The sequence below is a fragment of the Protopterus annectens genome, chromosome 9.part0, assembly GCF_019279795.1.
Source record: "Protopterus annectens isolate FY-2018-M chromosome 9.part0, PAN1.0, whole genome shotgun sequence".
NCBI lineage: Eukaryota > Metazoa > Chordata > Ceratodontiformes > Protopteridae > Protopterus > Protopterus annectens.
The window spans coordinates 944883120-944896971 of record NC_056743.1 but is presented as its reverse complement, the minus strand read 5'-3'; positions in this window follow the sequence as shown (position 1 = coordinate 944896971).

The window sequence follows — 13852 nt, the reverse complement described above, 5'->3', positions numbered from 1 at the left end:
CTTGTGTGGGTAGATTTATTTTGTGAGGAAGTCAAGGGTAATTGCCCCTTCCCATTTCCAAAATAAGGGAGAGCCACTGTTGCCTTGGCTAGAAAGGTAGTCGCCACAATGATCTTGTGGGGATTCTTTCTGAATCTTCAAAAGTACCCTGGGTGTCAGTAGAAAGGGTGGAAAAGCATACAGCAGAATTCATGTCAAAAGAAAAGAAAATGCATCTGCCTTCCAGACCTTCTTGAATGGAGTCTTGGGGCAGAATATTGCCAGTTGATTATATATAGAGGAGGCAAAAGGGTCTTCTAGAGGAACTACCCACAGATGGATCAAATCTAGGAAGATCCTCTGAACTATTTTGCATATGTGGGGTCTGACCTCTCCTGTTTAGCTGGTCTGCCATGTAATGTTGCTTTGCTCCTGTTTAGCTTGTCTGTCATGCAATGTTGCTCTGACAAAAAGAAGAATACATGTAGAATGAGATTGGGCTTAGAAGCTATATCCCAAGCAAAGATGGCTAGCCTGCAAACGGGGAACAAGCTAGCACCCTCTGCTTGATGATGTTTAAATACCACAGTCATGTGGTACAACTTGAAGAGCTCCTGGGAAACAAAGATGATTCAGAGAGTTGAGTGCCTTGATCAGGGTAAGCATCATGTTAATATTTTTTTTGCTTGCATCTGTCTTAGTATCTCATACACCCTGCACTGTTATCCCTCCTAAAGCTGCTCCTCATGCAAAGTCTGACATCTGAGATGACTGACTGCTTTGAAACAGAGAGGGATAGTGGGAGACCAGACTTTACAGATATTTTCGGTCTCAACCAAGTATTTTTTTTTTTAACAAACCCCAGCACTGGGATTTGAAAAGACAATGGGCATGGATGCTGGGACCAAAGAATCTTCAGATACTACTGAATCTTTATCACAGAGAGTCTTTCCAGGATTATCATGAGAATCACAGATGCCACGAGACCCAAAATCCTGAGGCACTCCCTTGTAGTGACTGCAGTCTGGGTAGAAGATCTTAGATATCGATCTAATTCTCCTGTGGAAGAAAATCTCTGTGAACCAAGGTGACCAGCTGGCACACTGGGGACACAATCCCATGCGAAGTAGTCAAAAATTACTTTTGAATGTTTTTTGGATTCCCAGCTTGTATAAAACAAATCTCACCAAAGTGAGAGTTTCCTGACACTTTGAAAAAGACTCTGTAAAGATAAGCAAGTCATCTAAAAATGGAAACAAGAAAATGGATACCTTGAAGTCTGCAACAAGCTATAAGTAGACTTAGCCACTTAGTAAACCATAGATAGTCCAAAGGGTAAGGCAAAGAACTGATACATGATCCAAATGCACTAACCTTAAATGCCTGAAAAGGAACAGGATGATAATCAGCTTTTAAATGTAGAGCTACCAGGAAATTTAACTGAGGAAGAAGAGGTAACAAATTGCGAAATTACATCATTGTGAAGTTGCGCATTGTCACAAACAGGTCAAAGGAGGAAGATCTAGAACTAGTTTCCAATCATCTTCTTTCTTTGGCTCTAAAAACATCCTTCAACAACAACCTTTCCCGCCTTGGGAAGGAAATGTTTTTATCTCTCCCTGGAACAGCATTTAATGAAGGACAGGTAGGAATAAGAGTCTGGTCTGGTGTATGAGGAATAACCTGCTGGCAAACAGGAATATCCTCTCACTGCCATCTAAAGCCTTGAAGAATGATCATTAGTACTCATTTCTCAAACTATCTGTTACCAGAGAGAAAAACAAAGATTCAGACTTTCTGGAAGGGAAATGGACCTGCCACAGTGGGGGCTCAATGTCTCTTAAACAAGCAAAATGACTAGTTGGACTTCCCTTGGTTTTGAGAGTTCCTGAATCCTTTTTGGAATACTCTAGCCATTATAACAAAATTGGATGAGGGGCTAGAGAATCCATAGAAAGCTGGAAAAAGGAAGGCAAAACAATCTTAAGAGATTCTCTGATTTAGGTCACCCCTTTAATCACACCTTTTGTTCACCTCTGCAACAAAGCAACCAAAAAGTGAATCCCTAGATAAGAGAAAATAAGATCTCAGTACTGATTAGTTCAAAAGGAGAAACTAAAAACCAGATGTTTCCGCAAAAGAAGAAACTGCACCAAACATTCCTCATACTTTCACAATTAGTGAGAATATAACATACATGCAGACCTCCCAACCATCCCAAATTACTCTGGTTTTACCAAGTTTTGGGGTCCAAATGAAGGGGTGCCATGATTCTCGAGTGACACCCCTTCATTTCCGATTTCTTTGCCTTTGCTTTTTTATTTTTTTTTAAATTTTCGTGCTGTCGGAGCTGATGTCATCACATGCGCGATGACATCAGCTCCGTCAGCACTACCAGCCAGACGGAATTGAGCTCCTTGAGCTCACGTCATCATTTCCAGCTGGCTGCAAGCAGTTGCTGCATTTGAAAAGCTTGCCACCAGTTAAGACAGAAATGCTTAGCTGCCTGCCATTCGTTTTTAATCTGGGACTTGTAATGCCCAAGAAAGAAAGCTGCCATTCGTGCTGGGACTATATGAGAAAGATATGCTGCTGTATGGTTTACGCTGCTGCCTGCCCAAGAAAGCTCTGCCATTCAGGACTGGTATTAGGTAAGGAGGAACAGGAATAAGCTACCATTCATTTTCTGCTATTCATTTTCTGCTGTTCATTTTGAATGCAAGGACTGCTGCCATTCATTTTAATCTGCTATATTAGGAGCTGCCATTTGTTTGAACAGAGTGTGTGTGTGTGTGTGTGTGTGTGTGTGTGTGTGTGTGTGTGTGTGTGTGTGTGTGTGTGTGTGTGTGTGTGTGTGTGTGTGTGTCTGCGAGTGAGAAAATGCTAGAAAGAAGAAATACTACATAGAAAGAAAACAAGTGAAATGTTTTCTTGTTTTGGTTGCAGGCAATGTAAAACGATGGTGAATAGTCCTTATGTGGTAAAACTATTTAAAAAAATGCTATAGCTGGTTTCAATAGCAGGCACACCTTTGGTATCAGTCAATTGACTTAACATGCTCATTGCTTAGCATGTTCATAGGTTCGTACTAGGCTATTTGCCCTAGGGCATTTATAAGCCTAGCCAGAGTGCGTGTGGCTTTCACCACCCCTTAGGATGAGAATACTATGCCCTTTTAGGGTTTAGTTTACTGTGCCTCTGTCTAGTAGTGACACAGAGATGAACCCCGGGGTAAACCTACGATCTCCCATCCACTCGTCAAGATTTCTCTTGAATAGAGTTAGTGAGGAGCTCTGCCTAACATGGATTGGGATTCTGTTCCAGAGTGTAGGGAGCCTCTGGGTTATGAATCCGTCCCTCCAGCACATCCTATTTATTTCTGTGTTGAGGTTTAAGTCTCTTGCTCTCGTGGCTCTGATGGATTTGGATTTTTTGTGGTGGAGCATGTCCATTAATTCTGGATTGGACATGGCCTTGTACGTCAGGCACAGATCACCTCTGAGTAGGCGGTATGCGACTGAATAGAGCTGGAGTTTTTTCAGTCGGGCAGCATATGACATATGTTTAAGACCCTTTATCCTCTTGGTGAGGAACTTTTGGGGTCTTTCCAACTGTTGCAGGTGTCGGGTAAGATACATCCCAAATGGGGCATTGTACTCGATCATTGGCCTGATAAGAGAAGAGTACAGGGGCACAATGACGCCTCTTGATCTAGATGTGAAACCCTTCATAAGGTGGGCAATACAGAAGGTTTTCCTAACCACTTTCGCAATGTGAGTGTCAAATGAGAGGTTACTGTCAACCTGGGTCCCTAGGTCCCTGATTACCTCTTCCGTGCCAATGGATTACCACCTATGTGGTAATTTGTGGGTACCTTGTTTTTCCCAAAGGGTATGACTACACATTTTTTGGCGTTCAGCTTAAGGCCATGGCTCTGGCACCAATTATCCGTTTCTATGAGGCCTCTCTGAAGGATGTTTGTGTCCGCTGGAGTATCAATTATGGCGCCCAGTTTGCAGTCATCTGCGAACTTTGTCAGCCACAATCCTCCTATGTTTGTCTGTACCGCAGAAAAATAAATGCCGAGCAAGAGGGGTCCCAAGACTGAGCCCTGTGGGACACCGCTTGTGACTGGCTTAGAGTCTGACATAGCTCCAGCAACTCTGACCCTGTGGGTTCTGTCATTGAGCCAGTTTGCAACCCATCTTGTGACATATGGGTTTACATTTAAGCTGGTGAGTTTGTCTATGATGCCCGAGTGGGGTATTGTGTCAAAGGCTTTTGCAAGGTCAAGGTAGGCTGTGTGAACTGTCTTACCCTCATCAATGGCCTTACTGACTGTTTCAAAAAAGTCGACCAAGTTCAAAAGGCAGGATCTGCCCTTGACAAAGCCAAATTGGGTAGGATCCAATGTCTGTAGGTCGCCAATGTCTTTGTTTATGAGTTCCATAATGATCCCCTCCATAGCTTTGCAGACCAGGCTCGTCAAGCTTATGGGGCGGTAATTTCCAGGGTCCATAAAAGTACCGCCGTTGTGAAGTGGGACCACTGTTGCCGTACGTCACTCTTTGGGTACGTATCCTGGAGTAAGGCTAAGATTAAACAGCGGCCTTATGTGTGGGTTTAGTTCCTCTTGGAGTTCATGTAGTACACAGCCCGGGACACCGTCCGGTCCCATTGATACTGTATTTTTAGCTTTAGAGAGGGCGGCTCTCACCAGGGCATCTGAGATGTTAGGGAGGCTACACTCTGCTGGGATAGTTATTTCTCCTTTTGGAATTTGCACTGAACCTGTCTGCCAGAATGTTGGCAATGTCAGTGGGTTCAGTGTATTTTGTGACATTTTGGACTAACTCTGAGCATATCTGGGAGTTTCCACCCAGGTTTCTAACATAGCTAAAGAAGGCCTTGTGATTGTCTTTTGTGTCTTTTGCAATTTTTTTCTCAAAGTTGGCCTTGGACGATTTTATGAGTGATCGTAGATTTTGCTAGTACTGATCAGAGATGCCTTCCCTTTTAGGGATTTTGCTCTGTCATGTAGTAGCTTCCTCCTCCTGTTGTAAAGTTGGTTTATGGCTGGGGTCTACCAGACCGGGCGCCTGCCTTTGGGGAATGGGTCTTGGTTTTATTTGGGATTGCATGATCCATGCATTCTTGAAGGTGCCCGTAGAAGGCATTTGCAAAGGATTCAGCAGTGTGGGTTGTGGTTTCCACTGGCCCAGGGGCCTTGAAGGATACCACTTCAGGCTTAAGAAGTGTGAAGTTGTCTTTTGAGAAGTTCTTCACTGTGGTCTTTTCTGCAGAGGGTGGGGGCGGGATGTGGATTTCCAGTGAGATTAATTTATGGTCTGATCTTACCAAAGAGGGATATACTTCCGGTGTGGGGCATTTTGTCCCCATGTTTGTGATGATCAGGTCTAGTATATTGTCTACTGTTGTGGGAATGGTGACTAGTTGTTCCATTGCATTTGAGTTTATGAATTCTAGGAACCTTTGGGCTAGGGTGTTGGGGCTTGAGTAATGTTCCCAGTCTATGTTTGGGTAGTTGAAGTCTCCCAATATGATGGTATTTGGAGAGACATTCATACTCTCCAGTGTCTTCAGGAAGGCTGTGTGGGGTTCCTGAGTTTGAGAGGGTGGTCTGTAGCATGCTACAAACTGTAAGGCAGTTTTGCCTATGGTTAGTTGCACCTGGATGGTCTCCGATGCTTCGTGCATTGCCACTAACCTGGAGGTGTGGGTATCTTTGATGAATATGGATACTCCCCCTCCTTTTGTGGTTCGGTCCAAGTTTTGGGGCCGGAAAGCATGATATGAGGTAAAACCTGATAGTGCTGGGGTGCTCTCAGGAGCCTTGAGCCAGGTTTCAGTCACTGCACAGACATCGATGTTCTCCATACTGAGGAGGGCTTCGAGGATGTGCATCTTGAGGTTTAGACTTCTGGCATTGAGCAGCATTACCCTTAGTTTTTTTCCACTTGTGTTTTCTAGAGAGGTAGGTTTGTCATTTGAGCCTTGCCTAAAAAAGGCACTATGGGGGTGGCAAGAGCCTTGGCCAATATCCGGAAGCCCAGGGGTGACAGGTGCAAGCCATCCCTTGCGAAGCAGCGTGGCTCGTCAAGCATGTCATCCCAAGCAGACAGACATTGGATCACCTTAGAATGACACCAGTAATTAAGCCAATTGTTAAAACTGATCATTTTGTCTTTGTACTGTGGCATCATTCTTGGTGAGGGTAAGATGCTGCTCAGGGTCAGGGTCATACCGGCCTGGGCTACATAATCAGAGAGCTCCTCTATGTCTCTTTTCATGTAGTCCAGGGAGGTACGTCTCAGGTCATTCACACCGGCATGTACAATGACTGAGTCATATTTGTACTTGCTGTGGAGTGACCTGAGTGCTTGTGTTATGTGGCAGATTCTAGCTCCCGACAAGCAGCTTACTGTGACCTTTTCCTTGTTCAGTCTGGTGAGCGGGACGTCTTTGTGTCTGACTGTGGAGTCACCTATTACAAGTGTGTCTGGCATGTTGTTTGGCCTTAAGGGCTGTGACTGTTTAGCACACTGACTTTGTGAACTATGTGTTGCATGTGCTATGTCTTGAGGTGGCGGTTGCTTGGGTGTCTGCTTTGGAGGCCTCTGTTGTTTTGGCAGATTTTTAATCAGCGCCTCCGAGTATGTTTATGTGTTTGGTTTGCAGTTGTGATAGTTCTGTGTGAGACTGGGTTGTGGTGTGCGTGGTTACCTTCTCCTCCTGACTGGTCTTGCCAGTATTGAATTGAGAGAGCTCAGCCTCCAGTTTGGCTATATAGTTGCATCTCTCGCATATATTTGTATTTGTTGGGAGGAGGAGAGGGTTGTCTGTGTACATGAGGCAATTGCAACATTGCCTCAAGATTCCCAGATTCACCAGCTGAACAGGAGAGGACACCAGCAACTGACCCTTCGACATGCTAGAAATAGTGAAAAAGATTGCTGTGTAACTGAGTCAGAAAGGACCTATAGGGAAATGGGTACTCAACAGAATTTAGGTGAATGAAGTACTTTCTTTTGTTTAAGAGTGCTTTACCTGTATAAAAATGCTTTAGGAGCAAGTGCTGAGCTTTTCAGATAGAGTATAGGCTGTTTAGATTGCAAGTAGAACAGTTCTAAGGGAAAAATTGAAGAGCAGACTTTACGGAGCCAGAAATAGTTTAAACTTGATTAACCGCACGATGCTGCTCTATGAGCAACTTCGCGCTAAGGCGTGCAAAATCTGGCTTTATAGCAGGGGATTGAAAAGAGCTAGGAATTGACCCAAATGGCCAATAAACTACAAGTTGCTGGGCTGGAACCAATCCTCTAGGGACAAATAGGTTGCTCAGTGCTCCCCACTCCCACTGGTGAACAAAGAAGCTTCCTCTTATCCAAATAAGGATATGGATAGCACAGGAACTAAGACAAAGCCCAGAGATCAGCAAAATCTGAAGACTGGACTATTCTAGTTCAGAAAAGTGGGAAAACAAGGATATTTTTTTGTTCTTTTTTTACAGAGAAAGGAGAAAAAGATACAGTAACAAACAGTAAATGCTTTAAAACGGCTAGCGCACTTGAGTGTGTTAGCCTAACAATTAAATTAAACAAAAAATAATCTTTTAAAGTGCTAACAGTATAAATTCAACACAAGCATAGTAAAAACAATATGCAGAGCTGTTTTATAAGCGAAATGCAGTCGAGATGCAGTAATTTAAGCGAAAGCCAGAAAAAATACTTATAAATCCAGGAAAGTCACTCTTTCACTCTCTGCTGCTTGTAGAGCTCTGCAGGACACCACGAGGAGCTGTGCTGAGTCTTTTACAAATGAAAAAGCCCGCAAAAGTGTGCTTTATAGCAGGGGGTTGAAAAGAGCCAGGAATTGACCCAAAATAGCCAATAAACTACAAGTTGCTGGGCTGGAACCAATCCTCTACGGACAAATAGGTTGCTCAGTGCTCCCCACTCCCACTGGTGAACAAAGAAGCTTCCTCTTATCCAAATAAGGATACGGATAGCACAGCAACTAAGACAAAGCCCAGAGATCAGCATAGTTCAGAAAAGCGGGAAAACAAGGATTTTTTTTGTTTTTTTTTTTCTTTTTTTTACAGAGAAAGGAGAAAAAGATACAGTAACAAACAGTAAATGCTATAAAACGGCTAGCGCACTTGAGTGTGTTAGCCTAACAATTAAATTAAACAAAAAATAACTTTTTAAAGTGCTAACAGTATAAATTCAACACGAGTACAGTAAAAACAATATGCAGAGCTGTTTTTTAAGCGAAATGCAGTCGAGATGCAGTAATTTAAGCGAAAGCCAGAAAAAATACTTATAAATCCAGGAAAGTCACTCTTTCACTCTCTGCTGCTTGTAGAACTCTGCAGGACACCACAAGGAGCTGTGCTGAGTCTTTTACAAATGAAAAAGCGCTCAAAAGCGGGCTTTATAGCAGGGGGTTGAAAAGAGCCAGGAATTCACCCAAAATGGGCAATAAACTACAAGTTGCTGGGCTGGAACCAATCCTCTAGGGGCAAATAGGTTGCTCAGTGCTCCCCACTCCCACTGGTGAACAAAGAAGCTTCCTTTTATCCAAATAAGGATATGGATAGCACAGGAACTAAGACAATGCCCAGAGATCAGCAAAATCTGAAGACTGGACTATTCTAGTTCAGAAAAGTGGGAAAACAAGGATTGTTTTTCTTTTTTTACAGAGAAAGGAGAAAAAGATAAAGTAACAAACAGTAAATGCTATAAAACAGCTAGCGCACTTGAGTGTGTTAGCCTAACAATTAAATTAAACAAAAAATAAATGTGACTGTTTTTGTACAGGGAAAGCAGGAAACTCAAGGAGTAGGTAAGCACATCAGTCTTAAGAACAAAGGTGAAATGAATTCTTTATACAAGCATAGTACACAGTGTGGATGTTTTAAAAATATTTACTTCTTTTGTACGCAAATAGGTAATTAATGATTTTAGAGGTGGAGATCAAGATACCTCAGCAGAGTATTTCAAAGACCATTTCTTCTCTTCTTTTTTTGAATGAAGCAATGGGAATTTATACTTTACAGTGTGTTTTGTCTGTGTGGAAATGTCCCCACAGCTGGTGGCTAGAAGTATTTAAGCTCAAAAGAGCCTAAAGTCCATAGCCACCACCATTTCTGAGCTTTACCCAGATTTTGTGCTAAGAGTTGAGAGCTATGGTGACAACAGAATTTGTATTCCCCCATTATTGGCTTTGTTGTTTGTCCAGGTTTTTTGGTGAGTGAGAACTTAGTCAGCTGTATTTACTATTCCCCCATTATTGGCTTTGTTGTCTGTCCAGGTTTTTTGTGCTAAGAGGTTGAGACTTGAGAGCTGTGGTGAGAAGTGAGAACTGAATTCACTAAATGATAGCCATTTTCAGTCTTCCTATTGTTTAAACTGGCAATTTAGCATAGTGGTATGTTGCACTAACTGTAGTGTGTGTGTGTATAGTGTTCTGGGTTCAAGATTTGCCAGTAATATGCATGGGGGTAACACACCATTTTATTCTAGCAACTTTCCAGAATTATACAAGCAGTGTTTAAAATGTGTCCCTGTTTTTTTGAGCTTTTGCCCCCCCCCCCCAAAAAAAAACCCTGAAATTGAAAGTGAGAGAAGCCGTGCAAGATGCCTATGGCTTACAATACTGTCATTCTGTTTATAGTTTGGATGTGGAAGTAGACTTTTATGATGGAAATGTCTGAATCGGGCAGTTTTGTAATTACTGGTTCATGCATTTTCTTTCATTGCCTACTGTACAGCCTACTGGAAAAATGTTCATTCAAACAATAAATTTAAAATGTGCTCTGTCTAACAAGTGTGCTGTATTATACAAAGTTAGGAAGGTGTATCAAAGAAAACACATGTATGTTTCCTGTTTTGTGTGCAAGGGGCCAATGATTTGAAAACAGCCCAAAGGTAATCTTTATCCACTACTGGCCAGATGTATTTTCCTTGGATGCGGTGCAGGTTTCAATGCTGTTTCAATGAATGTCAGTTTCAAGGCCAGAAAAGTGTTAATGCCAAGTCTATTTTCATTGAGACAGTATTGCTTTATCAGATGTCTGTTAGTGTGTGTGCATTGATGATGTGCCTTAAAATGTAAAAATAAAATCCAAATCTTCATTGTAGAAGTAAAGCAGTATGCACACATTAGTTGTTGTTGTTGTGACTTTCGGCTTTTCCCGGTTAGGGGTCGCCACAGCGGAACTCCGGTTCGCTAATGATTGGCAGTTGATTTTTACGTACCGAGTTGCCAGCCCTGATGCACAACCTTCAATGAAGGTACGCCCATTCACGCACATCTCCATGCAGAAATGCTCTGAGAGTTGAACCCGACAGCGTCTTACGGTGAGGCGACAATGCTACCGCAGCACCACCACCGCAGTCTAGTAGTATGCACACATTAGTGTTTAAGGTAAAAGGGGTGAAATAGCCAGGCAATGGGACATTGGAACGGCTGCAGGGGGACTCTGGTGCCATATTTTGGTTGTCTGTTCTTCAGTTTGTGTTCGAAAGTTGGTATCCCACAATCCCATTGGAGTGGGTGGGGTTGCATAATTATGTATGCAAATTAGATGTTAATCAGCGTACAGATATATATATTTTTTTACTATATTTTAATATATTTATGTGTAAAAACATTAGGGACTTTTTTTAATAATAACAAATTCAGGATTTTTAGTGCATTTATATATCAGTTTAATATATACATATATATTTTTAGGAAATAGTATTTACAAAGTTTTTTTATCTGACATTAGAAGTTCTCTGGTGATGGTATTAAACAATTGAGTGTATTAGCTTTTAGTTGTTTGGTGCTTTAAATGTGGGTAATTTTTAATTAAGTTAATGATGTTTGTCAATTATTCACTTTAAGCAATTATTCACTTTAAGCAACAGTATATAAGATTGTTCATTGTTGTATGTGACTGTTTTCTGATGAAGTCATAATTTGACGAAAAGCGTGTAATCAGTCTTGTGGCGTTTAAAAATAAACACTGTTTTCTACCTTGGATTTACCTTATTGTGAGCTGTTTGCTACTACTAGCCTTTGGTGTTGCTGCCTTTGGACATATTTCTTCAGTTTTTGGTTTGTTACTTTGGTTCGTGTGTTGTTTTGTGGTTTGAGTACGATGGAGGCTTGTTCAGGCAGGTCCACCTCGGAAGGCAGCGCGACCGGTGCAATTTCTGTCACCGGGGATTTAACCCAGCTCACGGGTCAACTCACACAGCTTGTGCAACTGTTAACTCCTATTGGGCATGGTTTAAAAAACATTATTTTAGAGCAGAAGGAAGTTCTTAAAGCAGTTTCAGCGAGGATAGTTGCATCCGGTACAGCTCCCCCTGTACCTTCCGCCATCCATGGTACAGCCCAGAAGCAAGGGAACGAGGCTCCTAACGTTACCGGAGTTGCAGAACTTTTGAATACTCCGTCTGTTTTTCGTGAGGACAGTGGGGAAACTTCAATTCCATGTCATCAACCTACCATACCTCCCAGGGCTTCGTTGGACCCTTTACCGTTTTTGGAATGGGTTAATTTGAAACCAGCCTTTACGTTTTCGGGGCATACCAGGACTAATTCAACTGAAAGTATTACCTTTGAAGAAAATTTAGGTTTCCTTGAGAACATTTTACAAAGGTACAAAAACCTTGTACTTGATAATATGTATTTGTCTGAATGTATTAACAAAAGTATAGTACCTAAGGGGTTAAGGGTATACAAGTACCCCAATCATGTTATACATGGTAGTGAATTTCATATGGACTTGGTTAAAGCTTTTGACAAATGTGGCCTTGACATAGTTCGGGCAATTATAAAAAGGAATGAGAATGAAATTCAGACTTTAACTGAACAGATTTATAAATGTAATGAACGTATTACTGATGACCTATTGTTTACAGTTGAATCTTACAATATTAAATATCAGGAGGTTCGTAAACGTATTGACAAGTACTGTGACATTGTCATTAAAAGAAAATATAATAAACTTAGTAGGGACCTTAGGGAATATAGGGAAGGAAGACAATATCCCAATCCACCCCAAACTAGAAATATATATTCTAATTATTCTAATAATTCTTGGACAAGGGAAGAGACTGTGTACAGGGACCAACCCACCTCCCCTATTTTGGTTGAAGAGGCGAGTATTGAACACATTGACACACAGAAACAACCACATGATGAGGGTGATTTTTTACCAAGGAGATCGGAGCGCATTCGGAACCAACAAGGGGGGCCACCATACCCACTATATCCGATTTTTGCACAAGGAAAGGAGAAATGAATGCAGGGGTGGAAGAGGAACAGGAACCTGGACTGGCAATAAATGATGATATCTCTATTGTCAGTATTGGTTTATACAAGTGTTACAGTAGGAATGGGTATCACATCTATAATTACAGTGACATTCCGGTCACCAGTATCTGTTCTGATTTATTCACCAAGGGGTTTAAATTTGTTCCAACCAGAGGTAGTCAATTAGTCAATACTATTTTAGATTTAAAAATGTTTACCCGTAAATTGAATTTGGAACATTTATTTGGGCATACCCCAGTGGCCCCAAGTCTATTACTTAAAAAATCCAGTGCATTTTACCCCCCACTGCATCCTCAACTTAGCAATTTAGAAGCTAGGATTGAGAAATTAATCCATCAGGAGTTGTCTGAAGTAAATTTTGACAATAATTTAAGTTACCAAGAAAACCAATTATTGTATGATTTAGCACATAACCACCATCTGAGGGTTATGCAACCAGACAAAGGTGGGGGTACTGTATTTATGAACCAGATAATGTATGAAAGTAAAATGAATGGCATTCTATATGATTCTAACAGATATACATTGATATCCATAAATGAGGTTTTTCTATCTTACCAAAAGATTGATTTGGCCATCAAGGATATGCTTGACCAGGAGGTAATTGAATTTGATACTTACTCCTTTTTGGAAACCCCTTTTCCTAGGGTGCCTACCATATTTGGGATACCTAAAGTGCACAAATGTGTTGAGGACCCTCCCCTTAAGACCTATTGTGGCAGCTCAAGGTTCCAAGACCCATTCTATTTCAAAATTTTTGGACTGGAAACTTAAACAGGTTTGGGGGAAGGAAACACATCTGCTAAAGGACTCTTGGGAATTCTTAAGTAAGATTACCCCAGAATTATATAGATCATATCTTATATTTTTGACCATAGACGTTGTAGATTTATTTACGGTCATCCCTACTGAAATAGGGTTAGAATGGATTGAGGAGGCACTTTGGGAATGTCCAGGAATTTCCAACAATGAAGTTCATATGATTATAGGTCTTTTGGATTTAGTTTTGAAAAACAATTTTGTATTTTACGGTGGTGAATATTTCCAACAGACCAGTGGGGTATCCATGGGGGCAAATTGTGCACCTACCTATGCTGATATTATTATGGCTGTTTGGGAGAAAAAATTTATTCACCATTGTGAGTTTGCAGTAAACTGGATCCATTACTCGAGATTCCTGGATGATATTTGCATCTTTTGGATTGGCCCTATGGAGACCATTGAACTATTTATTTCATACATTAATTCTACCACCTCCTTTTTAAAGTTTACCCACCAGGTTTCCGAAGGGACGGTAAACTATTTGGATGTTACCATAAGTAAAAATTCATTTGTGTTTAGTTCCAAAGTATACAGGAAGCCCACCTTTTCAAACAGTTACTTACATTTCTTTAGTTCCCACCAGGATTTCAAAAGAGGGGTATAATTAAAGGGCAGTTTGTTAGGGTGTCACGAATGACATCACAGGACTCACAATTTGCTCTTGAGTGTGACATACTTTCTTCTATGTTTTCCGAAAGAG